This window comes from Staurois parvus, unplaced genomic scaffold, assembly GCF_062004578.1.
Source record: "Staurois parvus isolate SC_StPar_1 unplaced genomic scaffold, SC_StPar_1.0 ptg000795l, whole genome shotgun sequence".
Classification (NCBI taxonomy): domain Eukaryota; kingdom Metazoa; phylum Chordata; class Amphibia; order Anura; family Ranidae; genus Staurois; species Staurois parvus.
In genome coordinates, this window is record NW_028318591.1 from 519,629 (window position 1) to 537,464 (window position 17,836).

General features: G+C 45.3%; 1 non-coding gene across 1 annotated transcript; it reads right to left on the bottom strand.

Moving 5' to 3' along the window:
• Positions 1 to 1,848: 1,848 nt before the first annotated feature.
• On the bottom strand, positions 1,849 to 1,952 carry LOC149444256 (U6 spliceosomal RNA). The gene has a single exon (XR_016306539.1). It is a non-coding gene; the product is annotated as a U6 spliceosomal RNA (small nuclear RNA).
• Between the last annotated feature and the right edge of the window lie 15,884 nt (positions 1,953 to 17,836).

Here is a 17,836-nt window from a genome sequence, read left to right on the forward strand (position 1 = left end):
TGACTTGATTGGGTTGTGTATTGGGTTGTGGTGGGTGTGTGCTGTCTCATTGTTCTTTTACCTAGGAGTAAAGTTGACTCCTTCTATGAAAAATATATACTGCATAAACTATATTCCATTAATCAACAAAATAAAGGAGGAGCTTAGAAGACTTTCAAGGGGAAGGGTCTCTTGGATTGGGTTTATAGATCTGGTTAACCACTTGCATCCCAGCCACTGTAGATATACGGCGGTAGGGCGGCACTGGCAGGCAAAACCACGTTTTAAAACATGTGTTTTGTAAACAGGTAGGGGGCACGAGCGAGGCGCGCCGCCGCCCTATCTGTCCCGCCGATCACCGTCGCAGATGTGAGTTGCCGGGTCACAGCCGGTTCTTAGCGGCTATCTCCCGGCGATCGGCGGCAAACAGTGACAGACAGCACAGCTGCAGTAGCTGTGCTGTCTGTCACTTCCCTGTCAGCTTGAGAATGAGCTGATCGAGAAAGAACAGTTTCACTTTCTCGATCAGCCTTGTCCCGCCCAGTACACACCCCGCCCCCTAGTAAAACACTCCCCTCACTCCTATAACCCTTCCCTGCAAAATAAAGTTAACCCCTTCCTCCCCATTGCCATTACTACAGTGTCAGTGTTTTTTTTTTTTGCACTGATCAATGTACTAGTGTTTTTGGGGATGTCAGTGACCCCAAGTCAGTACCCCCCAATGTCAGAATGTCCGCCGCAGTCCCGCCAGAGGTTGCTGATTGCCGCCATAATTCGCTGATCGCCGCCATTATTAGTATAAAAAAAAAACTAAAATCCCAGTATCTTTCCCACCATTTGTAAACGCTATAACTTTCACGTAAACCAATTAATTTACACGTATTGGGTTTTTTTTTTTAGCAAAGACATGTCGCAGAATGCATTTTGGCAGAAATTTATGACTAAATTAGATTTTTTTTTTTACTGGACATGTTTTATAGCAAAAAGTCCAAAATATTGTTTTTTTTTTCCTCAAAATTGTCAGCCTTTTTTTTTATAGCGCAAAAAATAAAAACCGCACAGGCAATCAAATACCACTGAAAGAAAGCTCCATTTGTGGGGAAAAAAAGGATGTAAATTTCATTTATGTACCATATTGCATGACGGCGCAATTGTCCGGTAAACTAGCGCAGCGCTGTATAGCAGAAAAATGGCATAAATTGCAGTATTTATATCATAGTTTGTAGACGCTATAACTTCCACACAAAGCAATCAATATACACTTATTGGGATTTTTTTTTACCAAAAACATGGAGCAGAATACATTTTGGCCTAAATTTATAATCAACTTTGAGTTTACTATATATTTTTTATAGCTGAAAGTAAAAAATATTGTTTTTCTTAAAAATTATTGGCCTTTTTTTGTTTTAGCGTGAAAAATAAAAAGCGCACAGGTGATCAAATTACACCAAAAGAAAGCTCTATTTGTGTGAAAAAAAGGACGTAAATTTCGTTTGGGTGCAGCATTGCATGACCGCGCAATTATCAGTTGAATTAGTGCAGCACCGAGTAGCAAAAAGAGGCGTGGTCATTAAGGGGGGTAAATCCTCTGGAGGTCACGTGGTTAAGATGGTGAGAGTCCCAAAAATCTTATATAAATTCCACATGCTCCCAGTCCATATCCCAAGATCCTTCTTTGTGATAATAAAAAAATGAATACTTAAATAATTATGGGCTAATGAAAAAATGAGAATTAGGTATGAACTTCTGTGTAATAAGAAAGAAAAGGGAAGATTACATTTGCCAGATATTAAGAATTATTACATTGCGGTGATACTTTCACGAATTGTAGACTGGACATATAATTCACAGGGGAAGAGTTGGGGCAACATAGCACTTTAACCACTAGCACAGTTGCACATCCTTGCACAGGGGCCATGCTAATCTTCTCTGTATCGTTCCAATTTTAGTATATGTGCTGCTGAAGCAAGCACTTTCTGGTGCGTTTTTGATGCGTTTGGGACGTGTTCCAATGCATTTTTTATGCATTCCAGTTCACTTTTTCCCCTCTCTTTTTCTTCAATTTAAATAGGGACTTGTGTGTTCCAGTGTGTTTTTGGTGCATTTTGGTGCATTCCAGTGTGTTCCTGTGCAGTTTTGTTGCATTTTACCGGGTTCCAGTACAGTTCTGTGCAGAAAAAACGCAGCATGTTCTACTTTTTTTCTGCAACCGGAACGCACTGGGACTGCAAGCACTGATGTGAGTTATGATATTGACAACCATATAACCTACTTTCTGTGCAGAAATAAAGCAACTGAAATGCATGTAGTGTGAACTGGCCTTGAAGCTTCAAAAAAGCATCACACTAGCATCATTGAAGCATCAAAAACACATGCAAAAAGCAATGTTGAAGTGGTAGGTGCTTGCAATGTGTGTTGAAGTCGATGCGAGTATAGATGAGCCCTAGGCTGAAGGTCCTCTTAGAACAGGCTGAAAGATCTGAACTCCATTTAAACACTTCTGACCTAGGCCAGGTGTGCAGCTGAATCGTGCCCAGGAGCGGACTGACAACTCATGGGGCCCCCAGGCAATAGGGGATCATGGGGTCCCTGTATCCTTGCCCAAACTTTAAAAAAGCCTATGAAAAAGGTACCAGGGACATCTCATGGGACGCCCTACTGACACCGGGCCCTCGGGCAGTGCCTGAGTTTCCAAATGGTCAGTCCGCCCTTGATCGTGACCACACCAGGGGCGGACTGACCATTTGGAAACTCGGGCACTGCCCGAGGGCCCGGGGTCATTAGGGGGCCCCATGAGATGACCCTGGTACCTTTTTCATAGGCTTTTTTGAGTTTGGGCAAGAACACAGGGGCCCCATCATCCCCTATTGCCCGGGGGCCCCATGAGTTGTCAGTCTGCCCCTGGACCACACTGCAATACTAAATATTGTTCTGCAGATGGCGGGGTCTGCAGGCTGATGGTTACAGCACAGGAATGACCACCAGGGGTCCTGACTACTTTTTGCCCCCTATTTTAAGATGAAATAGTAATAAAGAGGGTGATGGAACTAGGACTATTACTTCGTTTTTTAACTGTTAGGAAAAAAAATTGTTCTGCAAATTTTTGCAGAAATAATATGAAAAAAATAAGGTGGAGCTAAGCATGACAATTGAAAGAGATACGGAGAAGGCGAGACTGGAGTGCGCTGACCTTTTCTCCCATATTAGATTACAGACCTAAAAATAGAATAGTTTTTTAAAAATTAATAGCGACGCACAATTCCCACACAGCGAGGGATTGGTTTCTTTCCAGGAGCTGAAATCTAGAATACTTCTGACAGATCCTTAAAGGAATGTAAATATAAATAAGAATATGACCCCCCCATGTGTATGAACCCTTAGGCCCCATGTACACGGGACATTTCTGAATGATGGAAACTGACTGCTGGAAAACGTAGGTTAAAAAATGTCTGTTTATCCGTGTTTGCATAACGCGTTTATGCGCATTTGCGTTTAGAAGCGTTTTTTAAAGATAAGCACAGGAGAACCTCCCAAAGTCCCAGAATGCACTGAAAAGTGGTACATTATTAACAATTTCAGCCTGTTTCAAAGAAATACAGAGAGTAGAAGCAGAGACAGCAGTATGTGTTGAGATTAGCTTAGGTGTGAGTTGCTCATTAACATTTCTTTTGTTTCCAAGGGTGGGAAAGGTGTCTGGTGGAGGGAGTCATTAAGGTCACCTGGCAGGGGGTGTTCATGAGGAATTTGAGGTGTGAATGGTCATTAACATATCTTTTGTTTCCAAGGGTGGGAGAGGTCTGAGGTGTGAATTGGTCATTACAATGTGTGACAAGCTTTGGAGGAACATCCTGTGTTCAGTGTTTTGTCCATTTGAGTACCTTGAAAACTCTTTGTATGCATTTTTCATGATGAAAAAAGGCTCTGGACAGCATCGGGAACTGGAAGAGTTAAAAAAAAGTTGCAAACGCTTAGAAACGCAATTTGCCGCGTTTAGACGCGTTTACAAGCATTTTGCGTTTGAAACGCTGATAAAATCGACGTCGGAATGCAAGTTCAAAACAACGACTCTAAACTCAACTGCCTATAATGACTGTAAACGACGATGTGTACATGGACACATAGGAAAACATTAGGGAGAGTTCAGGGGCTGCTGAAAAAAACACTGAACAGCTCCTAAATGTGAGTTTATCAGCTGCAGTGTACATGAGCCCTTACAGCTGACTGCCCCCCTAAATGCACCAAAATCACTTTAATTGCAGCTTCCCCCTAAACTCCTACACATTTAAATAGAGAAAATTTGCTGAACTTTCAGCGAAATGGGAAGTCCAAGTTTTGCCCTTCCCAAGTGTAATGCTGCCCTCGTGAGGGCCGCTGTGATTCTGGATCCCTCTAAGCTCTGCACAGCCAGGCAACACACATTTTCCACACTCGCATCCGCAGTCAATGAACAATCCATGAGCTTGGTTTTTGTCATTTATTATGGTAAGAGGAATTATGGGATGCCCAACTTGACTGAATCAATGCAAAGAGACAACTTCCTTCTTATGTACAGAAACAAATCCTGGACTGTTCTTTTCCTTGAGAGCAGTTAGTTATTACGGATCAGTAGCAACTGCCCCTTACGGGCGAGGAACTTGCAACCCCTCTGAAAGTTAGCTTAGCTTGTTGTAACTACATGCAGAGATATCTCCTCTCCCCTGTAGAACTGCTCCCAGCTCCACAGCCTACAGATACTACCAACCCTCCTGGCTGCTCTGAAGATCTCCCAGGACAAGGATAAAGGGTTAACCACAATGCTGTCCTTTGAAAGCTTGCTACATGTGGCAGTCTCTGTCCTTGGGGATCCCTGGGTGCAGTGATGTACTTCTTCTGTCTTTGCTCCCAGGCCTTGATCCCGTTCATACCATGATGCAGAATGGATCCTCCTGAGCCAGTGTCAGAGCCTGGGATTGAACCTGGTCCTTCTGCAATGGGAGGCAATGTCTCTTCTCACTGAGCTATCTGGAATGCTGGACAGCTCCCTTGACAATTCTTGGATAATCCTGACTTGTACCTTGATTTCTCTTGAACCTTGAACTCCTTGCTCCTCCCATGAACTTCCTTATAAAAGCCATGTCCATGCACTTCCTCCTTGCCAGATTATTGTGCCTTACCAGCCAATATCCTGCTTACTGTTCCTGCTGCTTTCTTCATCTACGTTACCATCCTTTGGCTTGCTACTGACTACGATTCTGCCTCATCCTATCTACTACCATTGGTGACCGATCCTTGGCTTGTGACTGACTCCGCTTCTGTTTGATCCCTGAACTGTTTGATCTGCTTTTGGTTTCCAGCCTACTCATTCCCTGGTGGGGTGATCCTGAGATCTGCGACCTGGCATTCACACGCAGCCAAATCCATCTCCACCATTAGGAGCTCTGGGGAAGACCGGTGGATGCTTAGACCCCGCACCTCAGGTTAGCCTGCGTCATTCCCAGGGTGGGCCGCTGGTGTACCAATCCTGCTGGTTTCAGGTAAGCCTTGCAACTACTGTAGCAACTGGTCTCTGAACCTTACCTTATATCGTGACAGCCAGCCTGAGCCCGGCTTGGAGGCCAGCTTCCCCCCCTCCTAGACCTAGGAGATCCCTCCCAGGCCACTGACAGTCTTCCCAGCACTCCATCTTCCACCGGACTCCTCTGCCAGCCTGACTCTCCCATACTTATGGTTTGGCCTCACCCCTCTGCCAGGGCCTCCAAACCTGAGATTGATTAGATTGCCATTAACATGCAGATTAGGTCTCCACCTCTTCCGCACACTGGCTTCTGGAAGTTTCCATGGTCCTCCATAACCAGGTGGAGGCGAAAAGAGTCCCAACCTGTTAGGCTATCCAGCCTGCAGTAACCCGACCTAATTTCAGACTCACACAGTTACCATGAATCATACACAAAATATTTTCCTACGCTAATCCTACAGTAGTAGCACAGTAGAGGGTACTACACAAGTCAGTCTAGTCTGGAAACAAACCGAGGTCAAGGCAGTCAGCAGGCAAAAGCAGAAACCAAGGGAAGTTTGGGTCAGTACTGGGGAGCAGTACTAAATAAAAAAATATAATAGCAGTGCAGCGCTAACTACAAGATAAAATGTGAACAATAAAGCATGTCCAACATGTTGTCAACATCAGTCCAATCAAATGGTGCAAATAAAAGGAAAAAGCCAAGGGTGCTAGAGGATCTTTTAAAAGATGGTCCTCAAAAGAGTAGGACAAACAGGGGGAGAACCTCCACCACCACACCAAATCAACTGCCTCTTACTAAATGGTTTGACCGCCCATCAGGAGCAATCAGAATGTGCAGCAAAAATACACCATAGGTCGTCACAGCAGAACTTCCAACCAATTGGTTGGATGTAGCATTGTGGTATCATGTCATGCCTTTGTACTAGTTTTTAAATGTGAGTTTATCTCTTGGAATAAATTCTTTCTATACCAATTAACTACACTATGAGATGGATTTTTTCCTTTGATCTATGTATTTTGGATTATCGCTATCTATTCGGCTGGAGCTGATTCATCTATTAACCGCTTCCGTGCTGCCCCATAGCAGAAATGCTGCTACGCGGCGGCACGGGTGCGCAAACCATGTGTATGTGATTGTGCAGTTACGGGTAGGAAGAGCCCACGCACACGCCCTACCCACGCCACCATTCACGGCCTTGGCTGTCAATCAATGGGTCCCAGCCGGTGATTTCTCGTCGGCACCCCATGATCGCCAAGTATCTCCAGGGGGGGGGAGAGACCTGTGTATAAACAACACAGATCTCTCCCCTGTCAGCTCCTGCATAGCAGAGCCATACAAAGCAGTGTGCTTACAGTGAAACACACACACAGCCTCATAGTAAACTCTGGTTCACATATATGCGGCCATGGGGGCCGCGTTTTGCGCAGGCATGAGAGCCCATTCATTTGAATGGACTCCCGTGCCCTGTGACACACAGGGAAGAAGTCCCTGCACTTCTTCCGAAAATGCAGCCCACACAGGAACCTCAGTTCCCAGTACGGTTGTGTTTTCCAGTGCGGGCGGCGTTCCATTAGAACTAACGGCACCCACCCGTGAGTCTGCATTTCTCTGAGCGGGTGTTGCGGCTGCACAGATTTTCGTGTGGATCTGCAGCAGCACCACCCGCACAGATGTGAACCTAGCCTTAAACAGCACACGGTTAACCCTTTGATCGCCCCTTCCTGCCCAGTGCCATTAGTACAGTGTCATTGCTTTTTATTAGCACTGATCACTGTACTGGTGTCAGTGACACCAAGTCAGTCCCCCCCCAGTGTCAGAATGCCCGCTGCAGTCCTGCAGTCTCGCTATAAGTCTCTGACCGCCACCATCACTAGTAAAAAAAAAAAAATCCAGTATATATTCCGCCATTTGCAAATGTAAACTTTCACGTAAACCAATTAATTTAAATGTATTGGGATTTTTTTTTAGCAGAGAGAATGCGCACCACAGTTCTGCAGTCTTGCTATAAATCGCTGGTCGCCGCCATTACTAGTAAAAAACAATATTTAAAAAAATTCCAGGAACATATTTTCATATTTGGTGGTCTTGCCTGGTAGCCCAAGCTTTTTGGGTCAAAGTCTTTCATATGCTGTCCTTGCTCTTTGCAAAGCCACTGGCCCAAGACCCGATCATAGCCCTGTTAAATCTTCACCCCCCTTCCATAGCTAAATCCCAATTCAAGCTTCTCCTGCAAGTCACCAAAGCAGCTAAGCAAATTATGGCCAAATCATGGAAGTCGCCATCCCCATGTAACCTAGCAGTTAGAAACAAAGTAACGCAAGCTATGATTTACTCCAAAGTGGAAGCAACCATTGTGGACTCTGTCCCCAAATTCTTTAAGATCTGGAACCCCTGGGTGGAACGTTTCCTCCCTCCGAAATTTTGACGATTCACTGCTCCTCCCTTAACATTTTTTAAGTCTTGCCCTATGATGGTCCTACGTGCCAATTCCTACACTGGTCCGGTCCTGAACTACCCCTTCTCTTCTGGAAGTCACACACCCCCTCTCCCCCTCCTCTGATCCCTCTCTTGGTCTCCTAGATTCTTTCCTTCCTCTTTCCAACCTGCTCCCATTTTTTTTTCTTCTTTCACTTTGCATGGAACCTATATGTAGTTCTAAGGTGCAGTATACCCTAATTAAAACATAACCATGTTTTACCCCCCTTTGTATTGCATCTTTCCCAAATGTTTCACTGTGGTTCCCTGTTGTATGTTTTCACATGACATTTTTCTTCCTGCCCTTGGGCAACATGCTTTCCAATACTCCTGTATGTATATTTTAATGTTCTAAGCTTGTTTCTAGCTTGGAAAATCAATAAAATGTTTGAATAAGGAAAAACAATGCCTATATATATATATATGTATATATACAGTTGTGCTCAGAGGTTTGCCTACCCTGGTAGAAATTTTGGCATTGATATTGAAAATATGACTGATCATGCCAAAAAATGCTCTTTTATTGAAGGATGATGATCATATGAAGTCATTTATTATAAAATAGTTGTTTTGGCTTCTTTTTAAATCATAATGATAACAGAAATCACCCAAATGGTCGGGAATCTTCTTTTCTTTCCAGGTCACAGCTCACCATTTCTTTTTCAATTCTATTTCTCGCACAATTAGAAATGTGTTTGTTTTTCAAAAAATTTCCAGCATGCCCGATCACTCAAATTCGATGGCCGCATAAAAATCGGACTCTATTTAAACACTTCTGACTTAGGCCAGGTGTGCAGCTGAAGGGTAACCACATTGCAATTACAAATATCATCCTGCAGATGGCGGGGTCTGCAAGCCGATGGTTACAGCACAGGAATGACCTCCAGGGGCACTGAATCATTTTTGCCCAGTTATCGTAATTCATAGAAATACAGACAAGTCGAGGCTAAAGTGCTCTGAACTTTTCTCCCTTATTAGATTACAAAGTTAAAAATAGAAACGCTTTTTAAAAATTAATGGAAACACACAAATCCTGAACACAAGGGAATTTATTTCCAGAAGCTGAAATCTAGAACACTTCTAACAGATCCTTTATAGAAATATAAATATGACAAAAACAAAGTGCCTATTTCTGCGCTCTTCTGACTCATTTTCGCTGAGTAAGTGCTATTGTTTCCCACTTCCACTCGCACCTCTCGCACTTGGCGTGCAGAAAATATGTGTGGGACCCAGTTTTGTGTCGTCGGGTTGCGAACAGAAGGGGATCTCGCTGACGAGAGCCGCGAAAAACAATGAGGGTATTTTTAGCCGCAGCAAATTCATTATGGAGATGGTAAAAAATGATAATTTATTGAAGAACGGAAGCTGGTGGATAAATGGAAATGAATTTGAATGATTAATTAATGTGAATTTTTATAGCACAAAGGAAGCTTTTAACACGTTCGATACTAAGTGGGTTGATTAATTCTGAGTGGTAACAAGACATTGTATCACGGCCAATAATGTTTTTTATTTAACTATAAATAGCTCCTGCTGTCTTATTATGCGGGAAAAAAATCGCTGCCGAGTGACAGGCGTCTTGTCGCATGCAAATTCTTCATCATTGCTGTGTCTGGTGAGGGTTGCTGTCTTTATACAGCTAATTATGTGTATATGTGTATACAGGGGGGTGATCATTGGCTGTAATGAAACAATTAGCTGATGATTCCAGGTGCTGATGAAAACCTGTCAGCCTGTTTTAAATTGGCTAGAGAAGTCATTCAGAACACATCCTATCCATTCACTAGAGAGCAGTGACATCACAGAAAATGCAGACTATCCATGCACTAGAGAGTGGTGACATCACTGAGCATGCAGCCTATCCATTCACTAGAGAGCGGTGACATCACTGAGAATGCAGCCTATCCATTCACTGGAGAGCGACGCCATCACCGAGAATGCAGCCTATCCATTCGCTAGAGAACGGTGACATCACTGAGAATGCAGCCTATCCATTCACTAGAGACCGGTGACATCACTGAGAATGCAGCCTATCCATTCACTAGAGAGCGGTGACATCACTGAGAATGCAGCCTATCCATTCACTGGAGACTGGTGACATCACTGAGAATGCATCCTATCCATTCACTAGAGAGTGACGCCGTCACCGAGAATGCAGCCTATCCATTTGCTAGAGACCAGGGACATCACTTAGAATGCAGCCTATCCCTTCACTAGAGAGCGGTGACATTACTGAGAATGCAGCCTATCCATTCACTAGAGACCGGTGACATCACTGAGAATGCATCCTATCCATTCACTAGAGAGCGATGCCATCACCGAGAATGCTGCCTATCCATTCGCTAGAGACCGGTGACATCACTGAGAATGCAGCCTATCCATTCACTAGAGACCAGGGACATCACTTAGAATGCAGCCTATCCATTCACTAGAGACCAGGGACATCACTTAGAATGCAGCCTATCCATTCACTAGAGACCAGGGACATCACTTAGAATGAAGCTTCTCCATTCACTAGAGAGCGGTGACATCACTGAGAATGCAGCCTATCCATTCACTAGAGAGTGGTGACATCACTGAGAATGCAGCCTATCCATTCACTAGAGACCGGTGACATCACTGAGAATGCAGCCTATCCATTCACTAGAGACCAGGGACATAGCTGAGAATGCAGCCTATCCATTTATTGCAGATGTGTTTGAATTAAATTGAGTTTTATGTCAGTGCCAAATATTCTTTGAAAATCTATAAAACTCAGTTATCCAGGTTATTAGTGCGGGCAGCACAGTGACTTGGTTGATTAGCACTTCTGCCTTGCAGCACTAGAGTCGGTTTGAATCCCAGCCAGGACACTATCTGCATGGAGTTTGCGCATTGTTCCTCCGACATTCCCTAGACATGCTGGTAAGCTAACTGGCTGCTCACTGAATTTGCCTTGTACGTATGCATGTGAGATAGAGACTTTAGATTGTAAGCTCCTTGAGTACAAGGACTGATGTTGATGTAAAATGTTGTGTTATTTGGTGGTGCTCTATTCATATCTATAAAAATAATGCAAAGAATTTTAAAAAGATGCATAATCCAACGCCGTCATCAGAAACATGTTGGGTCGACAGCAGAGGTGTCCCTTGGGTTGGTGTCACCCGGTACGATAACACTTGGTGACACCCCCTCCGACAATCCCCGCAGGATGGATCGGATCTGCGGATTGAGCATAATGGATCGGACTCCGATCCATTATGCTCAATCCTCAGATCCGATCCATCCTGCGGGGATCGTCGGCTTTGTTTGCAACCAGGGGCGGACTGACAACTCATGGGGCCCCCAGGCAATAGGGGATCATGGGGCCCCTGTGTCCTTGCCCAAACTCAAAAAAGCCTATGAAAAAGGTACCAGGGGCATCTCATGGGGCCCCCTATTGACCCTGGGCCCTCAGGCAGTGCCCGAGTTTCCAAATGGTCAGTCTTCCCGTTTACAACTTACCTTTTCTTGGAGCGGGTCCGGTGTCACCCTGTAAAGGTTGCATGCCGACGATCCCCACAGGATGGTTCGGATCTGAGGATTGAACATAATGGATCAGACTCCGATCCATGACTATTGCACCAGAGATAGGCTTGTCCACTCCCCATTACCACCATGACCGTTCCGTACAAACCCCCCTTTCCCCTTAACCCATTATACTTACAAAACACATGACACCAATTTTTGGAGTAAATGGCCAACATGGCCTTTTATTAACACAAATTTAAATACACCAACCATTCCTTATAACAGAAACCCAAAGAATTGTTGGTCTTCGAAGGCACCCCCAAACAATCCAAAATGCACCTGCGGACAACCATATACACTAGGCCTCCAGCCGCAACCAACCAGCTTGGAGACAACCATACCATCCGCAGTGCAGCACCACCACCTTCCAGTTAAACCTTGGTTAACTGGGAATGTCCCCCGGGCATCCCATACCACCGATGGGTCCCACACCATTGTTTTTACCTTCCAAGATAAGAACCGCCTCCAAAGACCAACAACCGCCCACGAACCAACATAACCCCCCTTTACCTGGAGGGACCCAATACTCACCAAAAACAGGGAGGGTGGGAGGGAAGCTCTCACTCCTGACTTCCAGCTCAACTGACGCCCCCTTACTGAAACTCCCCACCCTAAGGTGCAGGAAACCCCACCTACTCTCAACCTTCCACCAACCAAATACCCCCACTTTCAAAACAAACCCCTTGGATCTGCCTTAACCCTTTCTGTTCCTCCTTCCCCACTCTGGGCCTAGTCATGTATGCCCTGCGCCATTTCTTCTTTCTTTTTGCTACGGGCATTTCTTTATGCTCAATCCTCAGATCCGATCCATCCTGCTGGGATCGTCAGCTTTTTTTACAACTTACCTTTTCGTGGAGCGGGTCCGGTGTCACCCCGTAAAGGTTGCATGTCGACGATCCCCGCAGGATGGATGGGATCTGCTGATTGAGCATAATGGATTGGAGTCCGATCCATTAAGCTCCCCAATCTGCAGATCCCATCCATCCTGCGGGGACTGTCGGCATGCAACCTATACGGGGTGTCACCGGACCCGCTCCACGAAAAGGTAAGTTGTAAAAAAAGCCGACGATCCCCGCAGAATGGATCGGATTCATCCTGCGGGGATCGTCGGCTTGCTTTACAACTTACCTTTTCGTGGAGCGGGTCCGGTGACACCCTGTGCGGTCGGTGTCACCCGGTGCGGGCTGCATCCCCCGCACCTGCCTCGAGATGCCACTGGTCGACAGACTGATATCTGACATATTTCCAGCTTTGATTTGTACATGATTCATTATTTTGCACGCTGTCCTATTTCAGGACCGTACACGGTGCGTGGTGTCTGATGGCCTGTGGTTATGACATTGCGCTTTATTTAAGTGCACCCGGCTCTCCTCTGATGGTGTCCCTGTAAATTCACGCTGTAATCTGACACATTCAGCACTATGCATTCTCCCCTCCGCTGCCGTGCTGGTACCTTAGTTCAGCATCAGCACCACATTAGGCACCGAGACGTAAAGTGGATGAGATACTGTAGTTCCAGCACAGGCCGCATCTGAAGTCTGCACTCAGATAAAACACCGATATGTATATTTATAAGCCTATCACATACACGGCTCCGGAATATATAATGACCAGACGGCTGCCGGATCATGTGATCTTGTAACGGCGTTAGCTGGGGAGACGCCGGTCCCTGGACTCCTTAGACTTTCCGCAGATGATCAAAATGTGGTTTAACTTCAATACGGAACAAGACTCGCTCTGTTTCCTGATCTTGTCTCTTTCTTTTCCAATAAATGTAACAGTGTTGGTGGCTCGTTCCTTTCATTACTGACACATTTATGCTGTGTATTAAAGGAAAACTTCTCTTTGTAAAAGAAATAAAAGAGAGCGGTGACATCACTGAAAATGCAGCCTATAGATTCACTAGAGAGCGGTGACATCCCTGAGAATGCAGCCTATCCATTCACTAGAGAGCGGTGACATCACTGAGAATGCAGCCTATCCATTTACTAGAGAGCGGTGACATCACTGAGACTGCAGCCTATCCATTCACTAGAGAGCGGTGACATCACTGAGAATGCAGCCTATCCATTCACTAGAGAGCGGTGACATCACTGAGACTGCAGCCTATCCATTCACTAGAGACCGGTGACATCACTGAGAATGCAGCTTATCCATTCACTAGAGAGCGGTGACATCACCGAGAATGCAGCCTATCCATTCACTAGAGAGCGGTGACATTACTGAGAATGCAGCCTATCCATTCACTAGAGAGCGGTTACATCACTGAGAATGCAGCCTATCCATTCGTAGAGAGAGGTGACATCACTGAAAATGCAGCCTATCCATTCACTGGAGAGCGGTGACGTCACTGAGAATGCAGCCTATCCATTCACTAGAGAGCGGTGACATCACTGAAAATGCAGCCTATCCATTCACTAGAGAGCGGTGACATCACTGAGAATGCAGCCTATCCATTCACTAGAGAGTGGTGACATCACTGAGAATGCAGCCTATCCATTCACTGGAGAGCGGTGACATCACTGAGAATGCAGCCTATCCGATCACTAGAGACCGGCATGTGTAATATTCTTTGTATATCCAGGGGTGTGGGCTTGTTGCCGGACTGTTCGGGGTGGGCACCTGGCTGACCTGAGTGCCTGGCTGTTGAGTAGCTTACTGTTAATTAGATCACCATTAACTGTTGGCTGTTCATTAGATGTACTGATGATAATACTGTTTACCGTTTGCATGGCTTAGGATAATGTGATAAAGCTCTTACCTGATTCTGTGTGAATTGACTGTAGAGTTCCAGTTGCACCTACGCTAGTGTTGTCTAGTTCTTGGGTGCAATGCCCAGCTATAATACCTGGGTCCTGTGTCCCAGCAGCGAGGAAGCAGTTCTCTGATGGAAGCACCCAGGCGGAGTGCAAGGTGGTCCGTCACAGTGGGGGACCTACACTCATTAGGGCACAAGCTAGAGTGCAGGGCACCTTTGTTTAATACAAGGCCCAATGGGGCACTCACCAGGATACAGGGATGAGTACAGGTCATCTGCTATTAATGAAAAGTCCAACCAGGGTTCATGGAGCACTCATCAAAGCACAGGTAAGAGCTTATGTCCCCAGCCATTAAAAAAAAAAAGGGCAACTAGGATAGGTGGGGTACTCATCAGGGCACAGATCCCCAGCTATTAATAAAAGGCCCAATGTGGAGCTCATCAGGACACAGTTGAAAGTTTAGGTCCCCAGCCATTAATAAAAAGGGCAATTAGGATAGGTGGGGCACTCATCAGGACACAAGTCCCCCGCCATTAATAAAAGTCCCAATGAGGAAACTTGTCAGGACACAACTGGAAATGTAGGTTCCCCAGCATGAATTAAAAGCCCAATCAGGATAGGTGAGGCACTCATCAGGGCACAGGTAGGAGTTCAGATCTCCTGCCATTGCTCAAAGATCCAATGGGGCACTCATCAGGACACAGGTATGAGTTCAGATCTCCCACCATTAATATAAAGCCCAATCAGGCTTAGTTGGGGCACACCCATATAAGCACAGGTAAGAATTTATGTCACCAGCTAATAATAAAAAAATGCAATCAGGATAGGTAGGGCACTTATCAGGGCACAGGTCTCCAGCCATTAATAAAAGGCCCAATGGGGAGCTCATCAGGACACAGTTGAAAGTTTAGGTCCCCAGCCATTAATAAAAAGGGAAATTAGGATAGGTGGGGCACTCATCAGGGCACAGGTCCCCAGCTATTAATAAAAGGCCCAATAAGTCACTTATCAGGGCACAGACAGGAGTTCAGGTCCCCTGCCATTTCTCAAAGATCCAATGGGGCACTCATCAGGACACAGGTATGAGTTCAGATCTCCCACCATTAATAAAAAGCCCAATCAGGCTTAGTTGGGGCACATCCATATAAGCACAGGTAAGAATTTAGGTCCCCATCTATTAATAAAAAAATTCAATCAGGATAGGTGGGGCACTCATCAGGACACAGGTCCCCGCCATTAATAAAAGGCCCAATGGGTCACTTATCAGGACAGGAGTTTAGGTCTCCCACCAATAATGAAAAGCCCACTCAGCATAGGAGGAGGGGAACCAATAAGTGCTTAGGTCACCTGCCATTAATGAAATAGCCAATGGGGCACTCATCAGGACATACTTGGCAGGTTGGGTCCCCCACAATTAATGAAAAGCCCAATCAGGATAGGCGTGGCACTCATTAAGACACAGGAAAGAGTACAGGTCCTCTGCCATGAGTAAGAGGCCCAATGGGGCAATTATCAATGCACAGGTAAGAGTGCAAGTCCCCCACCATTAATAAATGGGCCAATCAGAGCTCAGGTGAAAAGGGAGACCCTCGTACTGATGCAAAGATCCGGATGCAGAAGTTCAATTCTGTCTTTCAGCATTCTGGATTTGCTCATCGTTATGTTTGATGTAAATCTTTTTGTATCTTTATTTTTCAAAGTACTTGAATCAATTATTTTTTACTGCTCTAATTTGTAATTTCCTGATTGATTAAAGCCGGGCGGGATTTTCAGGGTGGTTTTCTCAGATCGCCAACCGCTTGAACCGAAGCTGAGATTTCCTTTTCTTGGATCTGATTCAGCTACGAAGCGTCCAGGGAGCAGGCCTGAAGATAAACACATTGCACGGAGCACAATCCCGCTGTGGCTCTGAGGATGGCTAAAAATAGGATATGAGGAAGGCAATGCCGGACTTTGCATTAAAGAGTGAGCAGGTATATGGCTTGTCTTGTGTCACACACCCCCTACTGGCCATGCAGTGCACTGCACCATACAATTCTGCACCCCCTCTATATTGAGTTATTATTATAATACAGGATTTATATGCGCCAACAGTTTGCTCAGCGCTTTACAATATAACGGGAGACAATACAGCAACAATACAATACAAGAGGGATAGGAGGGCCCTGATCCTGGGAGCTTACAATCTAAGAGGGAATGTTAGAAAACTGCATTCTAGCAAAACACCCAAAACAGAGTAAAAATATTCATCTGCAGGGACGGACTGACCATTTGGAAACTGGGGCACTGCCTGAGGGCCCTGGGTCAGTAGGGGGCCCCATGAGATACCCCTGGTACCTTTTTCATAGTTTTTTTGAGTTTGGGCAAGGACACAGGGGCCCCATGATCCCCTATTGCCCAGGGGCCCCATGAGTTGTCAGTCCACCCCTGCTCATCTGTGAAATGATTTATTTGACAAAGGATTTTTAACTTTTGTAAGCTTTTTATCACAGTACAATCACTTTCTCTGTTGGAGCTAAAGCAGACCTTTACCTTCTTTACCTTCTATATACAGTATATTATATATGTGTTTGTATGTGTGTGTGTGTGTCATTCACCTCCACAAACAAAAGCTAGGGAGAGAGGCCATAAACTTCCTTTAGATCAGTGTTCTCAACCTTTTTTCAGTCAAGACACCCTTTAAAATTATGGATAGTCCCGAGGCACCCCATTCTACAATGTGAAAAACTATTCTAAGAACTTTATATTATTATTATACTTTATATTATTATTATTATTATACTTTATATTATTATTATTATTATACAGTATTTATAAAGCGCCAATAGTTCGCTCAGCGCTGTACATTACAAAGGGGGACAGAACATGTGACAGAACAATACCAATACAATGCAAAACATGAGGGGATCGAGGGCCCTGCTCTTTTGAGCTTACAATCTAGGAGGGAGGGGGTGGTGGCACAGGAGGAGATAGCTGTGGGGGATGGAGTGGTAGGAAGAGTGGAGGAGGTTGGCAAGTTAGCAGGGGGTGGGGTAGGCTTCCCTGAAGAGATGGGTTTTCAGGGTGCGCCTAAAGGAGAGGAGAGTAGGTGATAATCTGATGGGTTGGGGCAGGGAATTCCAGAGGATGGGTGACACCCTGGAGAAATCCTGGAGGTGGGCATGGGAGGAGGAGACCAGGGAACAAGAGAGAAGGAGGTCTTGTGAGGAGCGGAGTGTGCGTGTTGGGTGGTACTTGGATATTAGGTCAGTGATGTAGTTCGGGGCAGTATGGTGGACACCTTTGTACGTCAGTGTTAGGATTTTGAATTTGATCCGTTGCGCAATCGGAAGCCAGTGGAGGGATACCGCAGCAACATCCATACATGTAGGACACCCAACATTAGAGGTGATTTATTCTTCCAAGGCAAATACACTTTTGCACACTGGTACTGACTAGTATTCCAGTGTTTCTCCTCTCCCTCAGTTTTTCTCCATCACTGAGCTCATGTGACCCCAACACTGATGGAGAGGGGCAGGAGAGGGTCAAACAAGGATGTTGTGCAGGCAGCTGACATCCTCTTTATCAACTGATGTA